Consider the following 6559-nt stretch of genomic DNA (forward strand, 5'->3'; position numbering starts at 1 on the left):
TCACATGATTTTATTTTGGACAATATATTCTTGGGATTTCCCAAAATATATTTTGGGAAAGTTTAGTGTGGTTTTCAGCTTTGATTTAATAAAAGAAAAACTATTTCACATGGAAAAATAGGAATTTACAACCCATGTGTGACAAATTAAAAACTACAAAATATTAAAGTAGGCTTTAAACTGTCCACAGTAATATGATTTTTCCCATGTGAGATCAGCATTCTCGGTTGCGTAAATAGTTGTGGGTCATGCTTTTAGCTTTAATCTTTGGGATCTCTCAGGCCTCAAAACTGTCTAATTTCACATGGTAATTTGATACTGGCACTATTTTTATATTTTCCAAGTCTGTGACCATAAACTGGGATTGCTTTAGTTTCTCCAGAAGTGAAAGTGAACAATGTGTATATTGAAACACCACCAGTGTCCTTGGCAGCATTGCTGATTTTTGCATATAGGTACCTCCAACCGGACATGCAGTAAGAGGCCTTTGTCACCCAGGACAAGATGCCTCTTTCACGACATGTATCCCTAACTCTTTACATAAATACAGAATCATTTTTTCCACCATCTTTCTTAAAAAACTGTAGGTTTAAAAGCTTTTCAACAGTATGATACGTGAAACAAGTTTCTCAGCAGGATCTTTAACTTTTCTAGTAGAGAAACCTCAAATTGTGCAGTGACTTCCTGGCACAAATTGAGACTTTTCAGAGAGGGTTGATGTGTATGTGTGTGGGTTTTCGGCTTTTTTTTTTTTAATAATTCATAACTTCTCGTGTTTCACAAATCCTTTGACTGCTGAAATATTGTCTAGTGATGTCTTGCGCTGGCTTCCCTAAAGATGCAGAAAGTTAATAGCAAGTTACACAGAATTTCAGTCCCATGGAGGAGGAGTCCTCAGACTTTTGGTGGCAACCTCACTTTTTGGGTTCATGGGCGCGTGATATAATTTCTGGGTATGAGCCTTCTCTTACAATTAAATGTGTCTCCCACTGCATTTACAGGCCTAGGCTCCATGTTTAGGAACGACAGCAGTAGATAACCACTTGTGCTGAGTGAGTGTGTTAGATAATGTGTTTAGGGCCACAAAGATGCTGAAGGGAGTGGAGCATCTCCCTTATGAGGAAAGGCTGAGGGAGCTGGGTCTCTTTAGCTTGGAGAAGAGGAGACTGAGGGGTGACCTCATCAATGTTTATAAATATATAAAGGGTGGGTGCCACGAGGATGGAGCCAGGCTCTTCTCGGTGACAACCAACAGTAAGACAAGGGGTAATGGGTTCAAGCTGGAACACAAGAGGTTCCACTTAAATTTGAGAAGAAACTTCTTCTCAGTGAGGGTGACGGAACACTGGAACAGGCTGCCCAGGGAGGTTGTGGATTCTCCTTCTCTGGAGACATTCAAAACCCGCCTGGACGCCTTCCTGTGTAACCTCACCTAGGTGTTCCTGCCCTGGCAGGGGGATTGGACTAGATGATCTTTCGAGGTCCCTTCCAATCCCTGACATTCTGTGATTCTGTGATTCTGTGATAATGTGCGTGTTATTTGGAGACAGCGCAGCCCAGGACATGAGGTAATCTCAGTTTTCACAACTCTGAGAACCAGCTCTAGACGTTGCCACACCAGGATTTGTTCCATGTGCATAGAGATAGGTGTATTTATAATGGAAAATGTGAAAAAGCGTCTATAGATATGCACTGTTATTTCAAAGCTGTAAATTCTTTTAAGCCACGCAACCTTAGGAAATACAAAGATACAAAGTACAAATATAATAATAGAATTACATGCCTGATTATCTTGAATTGTTATTATACAGTACAGACATGAACCAAGAAAGATCATGGATATGTTTGTTCAGTTGAGACTTTCGCTTAGCGAAAGGGTGCTGTCTGCCCAGCTTTTCCCTCCGATGGACCTCATGGGCTTCAATGGGGTTTGCTTGTAATCTTGAACATGGATGTATGCACAAGTAAGCTTTTTTTTTTTTTTTGGTAGATCTAGGAACTCAGGTCTTTGAGGAGATAAAAAAATGTCATTAAACTTAATAGACCGGTAGCGTATGCTTTATCTTTTGGAACCTCTTCAGCTTCTGTGGTGGTGGAAAACCAGCAGCTCATTAAGAATGCGCAGTGCCTACCTCCTTGACATGAAATTTCTGCCTCCTGCCTCCATTTCCCACTCTCTGAATGGCTCTAGAAGTCTTTGATTTTTGCAAATGTGTATGCAAGTCATTTCTAATACAACTGAACTGTCCCAATTGACTAGTCTAACTTTATGTGCTCTAGCTCATGTGGAAGGACTTGGTCTCTTAGTTGTAACTTCTATGATACTGAAATTCTGAACAGAGAAAGACTGAGAAAGATTTAGATCTTATTTGGACTGGTGAAAAACAACACAGCAGAACTGCATCTAGTATTGTAAGAGCAACTTTAAATGTCTGGCAAAGTGAAGAGTTTCCCTGATTAGATTTAGTTAATTAGCAGTGTCGCTCAGTCTACTCCTGGGCCTTCCCTGCACAGCAGGGATTGATTATAATTGCTTTATTTTTATTCTTTCACATAATAGTATCTCCTCCAGAGTTATAGAAAAATAAAACCAAACAAATCATAAATGTTCTGTGTATATCATCTGGTTCCGATTACCTGCTTTATTTTCTAGAGAGCAGGGGAACTTATTCAGCAAATAAACAAGCAATCCAGAAATATGGTATTGATTATTGAGACACATGGTTTTGAGTTCCCTGCAAATAGCTCAGGAGTTTCTGGCCATAATGGTGCATTGCAGAGAGTTCCCTGATTTCTCTTGTTAGCACATAGCTGTGAGTTGATATTGCTTATGCTACAGACAAGGCAAGATACTGCAAGGAAACAGATTCTTTGCTATGGAACAGTGCCCTGTATTGTATTGATGGAGTGCTTAAAGGATCCTTTTGTGTTAATTATGATTTCCACAGAATAATGACAGAAATAAGTGGCTCAAGTATTATAAGAATCTAAACTAATCATAGGCATAAAATGTAAGGTAAATAAATAGAAGGCAGTTTCCTAGTAAATTCTTTTGGCTAAGATGTTCAGAAAATTAGATGCAACTTTTAGGACTAGTTGTTTTATAATTCATTTCCTCTTTCAAAATGACAAGTTGTTTTCAGAGTGCAACGATGTATGCCATTGAAAGAGTTCAATGAAACAAGTGGTTAGTAAAATCTCTCTAAGCAGTGATATCTGACATCCCAGGAATGACACTTGATAAAGGACAGGGTAAGAAATTCTTGTTCTGTGGAATATACCATTGATATGTCAAATTCCTTTAAAGATGTACTATGCATGTCTAAAATGTGCTCTACTTTTCATCCTTTCACTTTCTCCAGTTGAGCATAGCCATGGGACAATGTTAGTATATATTAGTAACAGGTGTTGTGCTTCCCTCCCAACCATTCTTGAGGCTCCAGACAGTGTCTGCAAACCTTCTTGAAGTTATCAGTTAGGACTTGTCATGTTTCTCCAAAGAGAATGTGCTGTAAATACTGACATCTGCCCACATGCATCTATTGGGTGTAGCTGCAGATTTGCAGGAGGTGGAGTAAGGCAGAGCCACAGCTGTCAGGTTACTTCTGCAATATTTTTCCTCTCCTCTGGGAAGAGCAGAAGTGTAACTGAACGGTGTCCTCTGGAAACCTGAGGCTGAAGCAAGATTTACTGTCAAGAAAACTCTTCGAAGTATTTAACCCACATTTCATCTTTATTTCGGTCCATTATGCTTCAATGTACAACTGTGGTGCACCTTCCCCTCCTTGTTTCCAGATATTATTGTAATAAAAGATCATGTAAATAATTAAATCAGTTAAATTCTAATAGTCTACAAATATTTGAAGTATGCTATGAACTTTCTAAACTACTTTTGAGATTACTCATTACTTAATCAATGAATGTTTAAATGCAAACACAGCTCTTTCATACGTTTATTTGGGTTTTACTCCTCTCATGAGGGATTCGCACAGTGAGCAAATGAGACACATTGGGTTCACAAACCTTATTTCTTGAAAGCCCATACTTCCAAATGATAAATATTCTTGCTCTCCAAATTGGAGCAGGGGGAAGTGGATGGGAAATTGGCTCGGGTTTCGGCTAAGTTTTTTCCTAATGTTGTTGCCTTCTAGTTTGTAACCTACCCTTGAAGCCATAAAATGAATAAAACTGAGCTTCGAGTAATTGCTTTTAAGATGGATCTTGTCTCCATCAGTGTGACAGCAAAATGCACAAATACATTCAGAGTCCCCTCTGTGCCGTACCTGCAATAGGTATTTGGCCTTACAGGCCTTGAGCATAAAACCCCAACATATTTCAGTGCTTTTGACTCTCATCCTCGCCTGTGTCAGCACAAACCCCGCTTTGCCCCAGCGACGTCTGGGCTGTATTTCAGCAGCAGCCACCCCCGTAGCGCAAGGCAGGCTTCGCCAAGGCAGAAGCAGCAATGGGAACCTTTTTTCCTGGAAAAGACTTTGACTAACATAATATCTGCCTGTGCCTTTCAACCCCTCTGAGCTGAAATACACACAGTATAGCCCTATTTCACTGTTGCTGGACAGAAAATAGCACCAGAAATACCCATCTCTTTGGAGTCTCTCTCAAGAACATCTTCCCACAGGGCATTTCAGCATTTCCCAATTGTTCAAGTTTTTCTGAAGATATCTAAAATTCTAGTTTTTCTTTCTTTAAATATAATTTTCTTTATGCTAATTTTGCTTTATGAACATGAAACGCCTGACCTTTTTGATAGTATGAGCAAGCAGCAAATATAAGATTAGCAAACTTGGCACAATGGGTTAGTTCACCTTTGTTTCCTTGCAGTGTGAGCTCATTAAAGAATAGTCAAATCAAATTTGGAAAATGAACACAGGGTATAAAAAAGCTTCTTTGTACGTCTCAGATTCTACTTAAGAAATAATTAGTGTTGACTGGATCTAATAAAAGGGTAGACTTTTCAATTTATCATTTTAATTGAATGTTTACTATGAAATTCCTTATTCTTCTAATTTCTCGAGACATACCAACACCTAAAGATTCTGAGATCATTTCTGTGGATCCCTGCTGATTTCATTCTTACTAAATTCTACAGATATCAGCCTACAGCTCTTATGAAACTTAAAATGACAATTAAAGTAATTATTTCAGTAAAATGTTAAGAAAATTAACCTAATCCATATTGTCAAGTGGACAGATTTTTTTTTTTTTTTTGTATGGAGAAAAACATTATAACAAATGACTCATTAAAATGATTTACTTTTTGAGGTCCGTTAAGCTGTTCATATTTTAAACTTTATTTAGATCAGAGTCATGTTTGCATTAGTCTAGAAGTGGTTTCTTAGTAACTCTTGAACCTCCTTTAAAAAATATGTCTAAAACAACCATATGTTTTAGATTCCTTAATGAAAGTAGCCAACTTCTCCAGCTCAATTCCGTTTTCTTGTTAATGAATGTTTAGCACATTAACCATGCACCATGGCTTGTTCTACATTTCATGACCGATATCCAGTATCAAGTCTCTGTGAATGCTTTGTGTCCACAGCATTTTGTTTCATCAGCAAGTACTTGTGAATGAGAGAAGCGTTTGTGCCTTGAAAACAGCAGAAGTTGCCTGTTCCTGCCAGGGCTTTGCTGGTGCAAGAGCAAACTGCACGTCGACTACCAGCACCACAGACGTGGTGGCCAGAGCCTGATTACAGGTGGAAATTAAAACAGCAAACAAAACCCAACAGTTCTCAGATGCTGTTTGTATCTTCCTTTGGAGACCCTGGACTTCTGTGCACGGCTCTTCCTTTTTTTTGAAGATCCCTGTTTGTTTTAATTTTTATTCATGTGATTAGCAATTGGAGGATTATAGACCTGATAGTTATTTCCTGCAGATTTCCTGAAGTCTCATAGATCTCCTCCGTAAGAGTGCTCTGTAGCATCTGCTGTCCGGTTACTTTAATTTATCTTGATCTCTGTTGTTGTTCTAATTATCTTCTTAATGGCTTGCTCCAAATTCACAGAACCTAGAGCCTTACACCAATCAAAGTTTTCCTTAAAAAAGTAGTAATTCTTGCCCACAGTCAAACCTCCTCTGTTATATAGTGTTGTTTTCTATTGCATGATCTGCTATGTTGCAGTTATAAAGTTTTTGGGTTGTCCCTGGTTAAACATCTTTATACTAATCTGAATTACTGTAATAAAGTGATTCCAAGATTTAGGTAACTCTTCAAGTCCATTTGACACAGCTGCAGGAAGCCTTCATTCTGCTTTTCCTAATTATTCTTACTTAGAAACTATGACCTAGACTGAACTTGTTAGATTTCTTTTTGTTGAGTATATTTTGAAGTCCATAGGTCAGCGAGGTCTTGACTTGGCATGACTGACTGGTCGGGAGTTACACAAAAGGAGAGAATGGATTTCTAGGTTGGTTCCATTAGGAAAAGGAAATTTCCTGCAATTTCCCTGTGTGTGTCTCCTTCACCTGCCCTCCCCTTCAGATAACTTTTGAACCTTCAGGTCAGTTTGAACCCTGTTGGCTGAGAGGTTACAGCAC

This window comes from Caloenas nicobarica, chromosome 6 (genome assembly GCF_036013445.1).
Source record: "Caloenas nicobarica isolate bCalNic1 chromosome 6, bCalNic1.hap1, whole genome shotgun sequence".
Classification (NCBI taxonomy): domain Eukaryota; kingdom Metazoa; phylum Chordata; class Aves; order Columbiformes; family Columbidae; genus Caloenas; species Caloenas nicobarica.